The sequence below is a fragment of the Myxocyprinus asiaticus genome, chromosome 29 (genome assembly GCF_019703515.2).
Source record: "Myxocyprinus asiaticus isolate MX2 ecotype Aquarium Trade chromosome 29, UBuf_Myxa_2, whole genome shotgun sequence".
Lineage (NCBI taxonomy): Eukaryota > Metazoa > Chordata > Actinopteri > Cypriniformes > Catostomidae > Myxocyprinus > Myxocyprinus asiaticus.
In genome coordinates, this window is record NC_059372.1 from 34973879 (window position 1) to 34985969 (window position 12091).

General features: G+C 36.5%; 1 protein-coding gene across 6 annotated transcripts in view; it reads left to right on the forward strand.

The window, feature by feature from the left end:
• Positions 1–12091, forward strand: part of LOC127419954 (zinc finger protein 704-like) — a 102896-nt gene that overhangs the window by 41400 nt on the left and 49405 nt on the right. The gene's annotated exons all lie outside the window — the stretch shown is intronic.

Sequence of the window (12091 nt, forward strand, 5' to 3'; positions counted from 1 at the left end):
TATATTTATAAATCTCATTCTTTTTATTTGTGAATTCACTTTATTGTGAAACTCCTAACATATATTTATAAATCTCATTCTTTTTATTTGTGAATTCATTTCATTTTTGTGAAACTCCTTACATTTATTTGTGGATCTCATTCAATTTATTTGTGAACCAAATTTTGATTTGTAAATCCATTTGTATGTTAATATGAAAAATAACCCCATACAGTTGTCATGCTCTATTAATATTTTACAGTCACATTGATGGTGTGGCTCAGAGCATTCTCAGTTTTATCATGTGTGGAACGTTTCTCTCTACCTGCTGACATGTCAAACTAAATTTGGATGCATGAGAAAGTGGTGTTGTTATGTGGGTGCAAATTTCTGTCTCTGTGTATCTGTTTGTGTATTGTGGGGTTTGTTCTGATCTACCTCCTAGCTGGAGAGTAGATTATTGTTTGACATTTTCTTTCTTTCTTTCTTTCTTTCTTTCTTTCTTTTTCTAATGTTCAGATTTTGAATGTTCTACTTAAACAGCATATACTTTCAAATTCTAGCTTCCCAAGCTTAAAGGAATAGTTCCCCAAAAATAAAAATTCTCTATTATTTACTCACCCTCATGCCATCCAAGATGTGTATGACTTTCTTTAATTTGCTAAGCACAAAGATTTTTAGAAGAATATTTCAGCTCTGTAGGTCCATACAATGCAATGCAATAAGACTCCAGTTGTTAAATCCATGTCTTCAGAAGTGATATGATAGGTGTGGGTGAGAAACAGATAAATATTTAAGTCAATATTTATTTTTACTTTAAATTCTCCTCCCTGTCCAGTAGGTGGCGATATGTAATCACCAAAAACAAAAGAAAAAGAATGTGGAAGTGAAAGTATAGGTGGAGATTCACAGTAAAAAAGGACTTAAATTTTATTCTGTTTTTCACCCACATCTGTCATTTCATTTCTGAAGATATAAATTAAACCACTGGTGTCAGGATTAATTTTATGTTTCCTTTATGTGATTTTGGAGCTACAAAAATCTGATCACCATTCATTTGCATTGTATGGACCTACAGAGCTGAAATACTCTTCTAAAAATCTCTGTTTGTGTTCAGCAGAAGAAAGAAAGTCATACACATCTGGGATGGCATGAGGGTGAGTAAATGATGAGAGAATTTTCATTTTGGTGTGAACTGTCCCTTTAACTTAAATAGTTAAAATACAGTCAAGCTACTCTTTAAAAAAAAAAAAGTTGTTAGCTACTATGGAGCTTATGTTCTGACGATTTTAAATGAATAAATACAATGATAATAGTCATTATATTCATGATTACTATAGTAAAACCATGGTTAATTTTTGTAAGGGCTAAACAAATATGTTAATTTACATGAACTCTCTGTAAGAACTGATTCACTTTAATGATTTGGATTTAGGACGATTTAGTTAACTACTCCCCAACACTGATTGCTAGGGGCATTGCTTGATGGTTGCTATGGTGGTTACTAGGGTGTTCTGGGTTGTTTTCTTTTCCATGTCAAAGGAGCCCACCCTCAAGTCTCTATGATATTCTGGTCCTTAGATACAGTATGTCTAGCAATAGATACAGCTTAGCAGTTACTACTAAAAACACATTTATCTGCAATAAAAGATTCAACCATAGACAGAGACACACAGAGAGTTAAATAGAGCCGTAGGCTGTATAGAGTTTCAGAAATTATATCTAATGAATCAAACATGAACAGATATTGTCAGACACTCTTGTTTTGTTTTGTTTTTTTCCAAACAACTTTTCTGTTTGGAAATGGATAAGTAAACTTGCAAGAGAGCAGTTTTATATCATTTACATTATTATAAAATGTTACATAACTGTATGAGCAAATGTGAGTTTTTTTAGAGAGAGAGAGTTTGGCAGTGTGCTTTGATTTAAAGGCATTGCCATTTGTCAGACACAAAGTAACTTGCGTAAGAAGGGCTTTTATATATCACAATGTTGTGGGCTATTAAAGTCCATTCATCTATCATGCTGATGCTGTGCTGTAGCCTGATCCTTTGGTAAACATGGACACTGTCCCTCCTACCAATGTGTGTGAGTGTGTGTGGATCTGGAGTGGAGCAGAACTTTACATAACAGTGTGGTGGAAAACAGGAGGAGGGGGTAGGTAAGTCTATAATTAGAGAACTGCCTCTAACACTACAGCGAGAGAAAGAGAGAGAGAGATGAAAATAAAATATAGATGAAAAGGAGAGATGGAAGTGTGTTTTGTTGCTGATATGGATCTGACAGTTCAACGTCAAACTGTAGAAAGACAGGAATATAGAAGTAACAAGCGAGTTATTCAGCTACACTTTAAAAAATCTTATTATTATTGAATATCTGTGTCTTGTTTTTAATCAAATATATATATATATATATATATATATATAAAGATGAAAGCAAAATTCCAAAATGTATCGATATGATAGTATAGTGTAATTAAAATAAAATAATGTATTTCTAAGTATAATAACACATTGAAGGGAAAAACACGATAAAATTCAAAGATTGCCGAGCCTGTGATGGAATCATCTGAACTGAGGAGAGGCCGTTCTGTCCGTGACGTTTTCATTGTGCAGGATGTTTTCAGACTTGTTTTCTGAGAATATCTTGCAAATCATTTTTTAGATGATTTAAAAATTAAAATATTAAACACTTTTTATTTCAAGCATTAAGCAATTTTGTTTCAAGAACATTCAGGAATTTTTTTACAAATGGGTCAATTTTAAAAGAAACCTATAAGATCATACTGAGTGATAAACTGGTTAAATGAATCATGCAGTTTACATTTTTGTCCCAAACAATGCTAAAATAGGTTTAATCTAAGTTCTATGTGCACACTGTATATCTTACCATACCAAAGCCTTTTTGTGGTCTTTTTTCAAGCAGCCTTCAGCCTTAAATCTAGTCTTATATTTAACCTTCTGAGACCCGAGGGTGACTGAAGTGTGCATTTTCCATTTCACTTTTTTATTTGTAACTGGTAGTACCTTAAAAAAAAAAAAAAAAAAAGAGTAAAAAAAAAAAAGAGCAGATAGTTTTCCTAAAAGTTGATGCACTGGTCTCAGAACAGTTTGAAATGCACCTGATTTTCATCCTAACCCCATATAAAGGTACAGGTAACATTTTTCAGCTTTTGGATGAACCCACTGATTCTCAATGTGAAAATGTACAGTAAATATAGGAATGCATTTATAAATGTAAATGTATTTAACCGTATTGTACAGTGATAATGAAATTAAACATGACAAAATGTATATTAAAATTAAGCAAAATGACCCACAGATTAATACATTTTTAAAAGTGAAAAATGAGACAGTGATTACTTTTTACACCCAAACAGGTTTCAATGAAAAAAGTTAGACGTTTCTTACCAGAGGCACTTTTGTTGGCTCTGCGCCTGTAGAAGCGCTTAAATCTATGTCATGTTGTTGTGTCGTGACTTGGTGTGACAAAAGTTTAACCCTTAAATGACAGACTAAAGTGTTGTGAACAGTATTTAGCTGGTTTAAATTGATTTAAATTATGCGTTCGTTTATAGCGAAGCAAAATACAACGTCCACACATGTGGAAGGGAGGTCGCATGAGGTGAAGCAATATCAAGGATTCTTTTGTACTAAGTTTGGATGTGATTCAGCAGCAGGTAATTGCAATTGCCTTGAAATGTAATGATTTGAAAATTCTTTATGAATTAAAAATAATTTATAGTGCTTTTGTGACTGTACTTGAATTTTCTTGTAACGTCTTTTTATATTGTTGAGAATTGGTTAGGTTTAGGAATGGGGTTGGGTTAAGGCCAAAGTATACTTCGGATTTTCATGTCGAAACGTCTCACGCACAGAATGCGTGACGCAAATAGTCACCAGCAGAGTCCGCATGGACTGTCCACATGCAGCCCACCTTTTCTAGACCCTTGACTGTGCTAATAGAGTATCACAAAGCACTCGTAGTTCCAATGTGTCGAACGCGTCCGTATGCGCTCACGGTCAAAAGAGAATACTTCAAAAGGTTAAGCACTCGACCCAGCGCGGGATGGAACGGTGTGCGAAAAAACAAAGTACACCCAAGACTTTAGGGGGTCTATATTGATATGATAGTATAATGTAACTAATATAATGTATTTCTTAGTATAATAACACATTGTAGTGAAAAACATGATAATATTCAAAGATTGCCAAGCCTGGGACAAAATCGTCTAAACTGAGGAGAGACCATTCTGTGATGTTTCCATGGTGCAGGACATTTTTAGGCGATACCTTGCTAATGTGATTGCCCTGACTTTTACACAACAATTCAATAAGAAAGAAGTCAGTGTGGGGTAACTTGTGTTTCAGACAAAATATGACCAGTTATTTTGTCTATTTGCTCCCTTAATGAAAATGTCAATACAAAGCCAAACTAGAATCAACTGTTGTGTGTCAACAAGACTAACAGCTTGTCAGTAACGCCGCAAACACACACAAGCAAAGTGATAGAAACAGTGAAGTGTCCTAAAAGCTCTTATACTAAGCATTAGCACACACGGAACGTCACTTGTCTAATCTGATTAGAGGACCAGAACTAGAGTAACTGCTGAATAATCTTCATTTTACAATATAGATAGAGATAGTTACACAGTGAAAAGGCCTGCACACAAAACAGGATTGCGCTGATTTATGAATAGCACATCTGTGGATAATAGCACAGACCTCAGTTTACCCATCAGACCTGAAACATCCTATTGTGTTTAAGTGGATCCTAATGGATCATAACACTCTGCCGGATCTCATCCGTGACTATCTGTCCATCAGCACGGAGCGAGAGGGGATGTGGGAGGGCTGTTACTCCGCTCTCGGTTAAAAGTGAAGGATGGAGTGAAAATGAGTGGTTGAATGAGAGAGGAGGGTGGCGGGGGGAGCAAACAAATGAAAATACATGTCAAAAAGAGAGATATCATGTATGAAATGCTCGTTGGTCACGTGGAACTGCTAACTTTTCAAATGTTAACATGTGCCTAAGAAATGAATAAAAGAAAACATCAGGGAGTTTGAGGGAGTGTGTGTACCACAGGAATGCTGTTCACTTTACAACTTTGCCCAGGTCATGGTGACAAAAGCAAACACGCTTACACACACGAACAAACTCTTTTTGGAAATCTCCAAAATGGTTGGTCAAGATTATGATCAAATAACTTATTTCAAATCAGCAGTAAAATCGGACAACAATGGTATCATAAATTGTGCTTCTTAAGCTCAGATAACGATAAAAAAAGCAATTTTTCAGGCTGGTTCAGCTAATGCAAATTTAGTTCTCAAATTCCACACACTGGAATTACATTTCTTACTCATATCAGAAGTTACTCCACCTAGAAAAGTAGTCTCACCTCAAAGACAACTTTACATAACAAATAAAAGAGTCGAAGAATTAATAAATGTGCTTTAACAAAAATACGAGCTGCACATTTCTAGTTTAAAGGTGCACTCAGTAATTTTTTGAAGTATTCCGAAGTGGCTTTCATTGGCTTACACTGACACCTAGTGGCCTGGATGCTGCATCATTCAAACACAGTGGTTTTTAGTTACCAATGCCATTGTAGAAATTCACTATGCACAGTAAGCCAGGATAAATTGAATCCATGAATGAAAGGGTCCAATAACAGGGCAGTTACTGAGATTAAGCGTGTAGTATTCAGCTGGTCATGTGATCATAAAATGGCTTCCCCTACGAGGCACCCCTGCTCTATGTAGAATAAAACAGCTTTTATAAGGTTACTGATATGACTGAACTCTTCATCTCACATGAGTGTTCATGACTTTATAGTTATGTTTCAAAATTATTATTCATATCTTTAGAAGTAAAACTTTTTAAATGAGTAAAAAATATTACTGAGTGCACCTTTAAACCCACCGGCCCACTTGCCTGCAAGGCTTCCATTGTAAGTGAATTACTCCCAGTTTGTTCTTACAAACTGAAGAATGAATATATATTTATTTATTTTTGTTCTGGATAATTGACAGCATGCCACAGATGCTGTTCATAGACATTAATTCTATAATACTCCTTTAATGAGTATGTCTTTAATGAGTATTGTGTCTTCGATATTAACTGCAAAGTTTTCTCATTGGACCATTTTTGCAATCAAAACTGATCTGGGAATGGTTGTGAATAATATAATATTGGGGTCCTGAATCAGCAGTCAGCAACTGGTAGGCAATTGCACTTCTGAAACAGTCACACAAGTCAGCGGCTGAGCGCATTTCAACAGACCACAGGAAGAATGATGTGTGTGTGTGTGTGTGTGTGTGTGTGTGTGTGTGTGTGTGTGTGCTGCTAACTTTAGCACACCACTCACAATGTTCAATGATTATTGTGCACTTTTCAGCAGGCCAGTTAGCTTTCGCCTATCTGAAATACTGCCAAGTGGCGTGACATATCTGCTTCCTGAAAAACACACCGAACAAAAGAGTCGAAACCAAATGAATGTTAGGGACAGTAGAATAAAAAGTGTCAACTACAGTGGCCCCAAAAAGCATCTGGCCCTTTAAGTCACACTTAAATATTATATTACAGCCAGAAAAGTTTGTGATTATCATGAATTTTGTTTCCCATAGTGTATGCCTGCACAATCAAAACTATGTGTGGACACGGATCAACTCTGTGTGTATGTGTATGTGTGTGTGTGCGTGTGTGTGTGTGTGTGTGTGTGTGTGCGTGTGTGCATGTGTTTGTCTGCCTGTGTCATGCGGGGTGACGGTGCTTACGATATTTACATACACACACAGTCAGGCTGCATTATAGATAGTGAGGTGACCCACATCCACACAGTCCCCAACTGTAAACAGATGCTCAGAGAAGTTTGACTGTTCTCACAGATAAATATTATCTGTTTATTATCTAACCACAAACACAGTAGAGCCATTTAATTCACTTTCCTTTATTTGATATTTCTCATATTTCTTTTTTTCGCTCTCTCTTTTGTGGCTCCACATCATACTGCACAGACAGTATAATGGAGTGGCCCTTTCTAAGTGCCCCTGGAGCAGCACAGAGTGAAATGAGTCGTGTTCAGAGGAAAGACTGTTGTCATCAGGCCCTAAGCCAACGCTGAAGGTCTCTGTTGGTCCAGAGAAAATACGGGCTCAGATTTGAACCAGCGTACTGATACAAATCTGATGCATGTTTCATAATTATGAAGGTAAATCAGTAGCAAAACTCGAGAGCTTGCATATTTAGATTTGAGAACTTGCATAATAAAAATGCGTACTCATATGTTGAAATTTAAACTGATAGCACTGATGTGAAAATGTAAAAATTTGTGAATGTTTAAAAGTTGAATGTTGCAATCTGCACTCACAGACAATAATTCAAAGCTTGTGTTTTGAATTCACAATTGCACACAAGTAGTCACAAATGTGTAAAATGATATTAACATAAATGCAACTACAGACACAAACTTGTATTACACATTAACTTTTGTACTTTAATTCATTTTCACAGTACAACCACAAATTGGCACTTACAACCTCTCAAATCTGGCACTGCAACTTTAAATCTTCATGCCTCGACTTTTGCAACTACTTTTGCAAAAAACCTGTAGTAAAACTCACTTGTGCACTTGTAAAATCCTGATGCGAGAGAGCAAGACCAGTGTTCGGCGGGGGAGGGGAGGGGTAGATGAAGTCGTTTTATTGGTTGATGCCTAGCCAATGAATGCCACCGGTATGGATTGTATTAACTGGGGATGTGCACATGCGTGTGAATAATTTTACTTGCCTTTTTAGCAGATTCGTTCAATGTGAATTGCCAAGGAGCAAAGAAAAGGCTTTTTGCACATTATAAAAAAATGTTGGTAACATTATTAACCAGCTTTGTTTCATTGATGTCTGTTCTAATGAATTTGACAGAGTTTAAGAGTGATTTTAACGGTTTCATTTTGGCAATTCACATTGAACAAAACTGCTGAGAAGGCAAGTGAAATTATTCACATGCACGCGCACATCCCCAGTTAATATGATCCATACCGGTGGCAGGAAGGCGGGAAGATTTAAAGTTGCAGTGCCAGATTTGAGAGGTTGTAAGTGCCAATTTGTGGTTGTACTGTGAAAATGAATTAAAGTACAAAAGTTAATGTGTAATACAAGTTTGTGTCTGTAGTTGTATTTATGTGAATGTCGTTTTACACATTTGTGACTACTTCTCTGCAATTGTGAATTCAAAACACAAGCTTTGAATTATTGTCTGTGAGTGCAGATTGCAACATTCAACTTCAAATTTTTATTTTACGAGTTTTCACATCGGTGCGGTGAGTGTAAATTTCAACTTACGAGTACAAATATTTATTGTACGAGTTCTCAAATCCAAATATGCAAGCTCTCGAGTTTTGCTACTGATTTACCTTATACATAATGGCTATTCAGGAAAAACATAAGCTGTCCAAATTTAAGTTTTTTCAGATGCCAAAGGAAGGACCCAAGCCATGAGGGAACAGAATATCTAATGGAATTTTTTGCACCCTTGAAGGGCACCACTGGAAGGTACAGTAGGACTTTCAAAATGAAATTCGAATGTTTCACAATTATATTAAAATTGTATAGACATTATTTTAGTTGTCTCCTCCGTCCACAGGAGGGCACAATGAATCAATATAAACCAATCAGCACCATGTTATAACTTTTATTGCAAAGAACTTATTAGGCTGACAACAAAATTGTGTAAAATGTCAAATAGTTTAGCCAGTTAACATTCTCAAATATTAAATAAAGTAAAACGAGAAAAGAAACGCTTCAATAGACAGATCTGTGTTAACTTAGTGTTGCACAGTAGCCTGTACCGGTGCCGTAGTACTAACACAAACACAAGCTTCAAAATACCTGCATCACCACACTGTTTTTCATTGAATACAGCTGTACGTACCTAATGCTTATGCAGCGAGACGGTCATAAAAGCAAGCCCAGGCATAGTCCAGACACAACCACCAAAGATGCCTTCACCTAAGTGTTACTCCAAATGTGTCCAAATGTAAGCATGCACTAGACCAGTTTTTCCGTAATCACCCCCACAGCACCATCAGTATGGCTGAAGTACCCCTTCATCGACACAAAATCAAAGATATGTACCAAAGACTATATCATTTAACATTATTGATTATAATTAGTGATAATAATCAATTATATTTCATCTATATTTTAGTTATAATGTCCATTTTACTTACATAGGAAAGAAATTGTAATTGTATCATTAGTTTTCCATCATTTTAGTCATATTTTAGCTTTTTAAAAGTGTACAAATTCCATCAATAAATATGTCTTGAAATTAAAATTCTTGCTTATATTATAATTCAAACATACATTATGTTTTGTTACATGTTTATTGTTTACATGCATAATTTGTACTTTTTACAATTAAAGAGCTTTTCAGTTGTGAAGTCAGTTTGTAGGCGACCCCTGGAAAGCAAATTCTCCATGGGTTTCCTCTGGAATTTCCTATGGGTTTTTATAATTGCAGTTTTGGATTTATGAGTAAAATATTGTCTGTGGTAAATATTACTTGAAGATACTTCGACGTTTTGTTCTACAACAGCAATTACACACAGTCATACCTCAAACGCGAATTTTGAGGTTAGGAATCAATGCGCTAGGTGGATGTCTTTGACTATAGTGTGGTGTCTTGCTGTTTTTAGCAACAGCATGACAATGCCTTGGCAACCACCCATAACACCACCTTGGATGCAACTTTTGCACCACCCACATTTTATTCCATTGTAAAAATTTGGTTTGCATCGCACTTCTCTCTGGATATTTTATGTCTAGATGTATTTTGTGTTATATTAAAACTGTATTAATATATTAATTTTTGTTTAGTGAGATTTATATTAATCAAAACTAAATTGATTATCTATTCTAGATCTAGCCTTTTCAAATGGCAGCCCATGGGCCAAATCCGGCCCGTTTGAAATTTTCTATGGCTCGCATGAGATTGCCAATTAACTATTGCAACCTAAAATGTATGTAAATTTCATTACAAACAAATGAGTTAATCACAAATCAAATATGTGCTGTACCATTTACTGTCATTTATTTCTCTCAGACTGCTTTCCTTATGGTAAAAAAAATCACTTCCTATGATTTTTCTGTAAAACTGTTTTCTGCATTGAGCACGTCTCTTCATGGTTTGACGTCAAATGTAGAGAATAACGTGATTATTTCAAATGTCATGTAAACATGGATTTCTTGCCTTGTCAGATTTTTTTTAAATAAGCTGATTTTACTACCACCCCTAGAATCACGAGTTTGAATCCAGGGCGTGCTGAGTGACTCCAGCCAGGTCTCCTAAGCAACAAAATTGGCCTGGTTGCTAGGTAGGGTAGAGCCACATTGGGTAACCTCCTCGTGGTCGCTATAATGTGGGTCCTGTGGTGAGTTGTGCGTGGATGCGGCGGAGAATAGCGGGAAGCCTCCACACGTGCTATGTATCCGCGGTAACGCGCTCAACAAACCACGTGATAAGATGCGCGGATTGACGGTCTCAGACGCGGAGGCAACTGAGATTCATCCTCCACCACCCGGATTGAGGTTAGTCACTACGCCACCACGAGGACTTAGAGTGCATTGGGAATTGGGCATTCCAAATTAGGGAGAAAAGGGGAGGAAAAAAACAACAACCTGATTTTAGAGTAATCAGCGTATTGATGTGCATGTGAACTGGCTCAATGTTTTGCAACAGTTCTTCTTTGACTTATTCCATTGGATGGACATTCTACATGTGAGGAGAGTTTTGATAAGATCGTTTTGTTTTTCACTGAAAACAAACTGGATTTACCAAAAGTCTGTCTGTTAATTGCGGACACAAGGGCTGGTGGCAGAGCTGTCTGCAATTGCTCTTTATATGCAGTTTTTACACTGCATCATTCATCAGTCCGTGCTTTGCGCAAAACTTTGTTATGAAAATGTTTAACTTTATTCGCTCAAAATCTAGGCTGCAGCATCTCTTTCTGCAGTTAGTTGCTGACATGTCCTCAGAACATACATGCACAATGATGTCAGATGGCTGAGCAATCTGACAGAGTCGTTTCTGTAAACACTGCAAGGGAATTGTGTCTTTTCTTCACAAGAGTAAACAAAAAAAAGAGCACTTAATTTCTTGGAGCAAATGTTGGATGTGCAGTTTATGGCAGAGGTTTATTTTCTGTGTGACATTTGTGACATCTGTGTGACTTGAATTTGTTAAATCTCCGGCTGCAGGGTTGCAAGAAGTCAATTGGCGACATGGTGGAATGCCTTAAGGCCTTTAAGGCCAAGCTGAGAATTTTTGCATCCGACCTTACAGCAACGAAGCTGCTTCACTTCCCTCAGTTGCACAAATTCTCGAGGGCAGCAACAGAGGTTCACATCACACCTGTCATGACTGACTTTCTCAGTTAACTCAATGAGAACTTCACAGAGAGTTTAGATGGATTCACCTTAACTAGTGAGGCACTGCAGTTCGCCCGAGATCCTTTTTCAATCTCAGCTGAGCTTGAGTTCTGTGCTAAAGCCAAAGAAGTAATCCTGGCTGTCGATGAGGGTCACTTGCAAATGGAGTTAGTTGATTTGCAGTGCTCGTTTGCATCAAGACAGCATCTGCAATCTAATGGTGCAGTGGAGTAGCCTTGCTTGTGTTGACAATGTTTGGTTCAACTTTTATATGTGAATATATAAATATATGTTATATTTTTCTCACATGAATGCCATCTAAACAGGTGCACGCTGTTCCATTACTAATTCCAGCCTGTGTCATTGTCTTAGAATTGCAGAACCAAAGTATGTTGAGATAGTAAATACCAGACAGTGTCATTTTGTATATGTATACACCTAGTGAGTAGTTCATATGTGGTCTCACTGCCTTAAAACTTGTTTATAACATGTTTTTGATTACTTGATTAACTGTAATTTGTCTGACTTTCCTGATAGGTGAAGAGATTCTCACAACAACAAAAAATGAAAGCTATAAACACGTTTTATGTACTGTATGCTGTGAAATGTTAAAATATTATATCATAGAACTATTATCTCAGACTTGTAGACTTATTTGACCAAATATTCTGGCTTAGCCCGCAAAC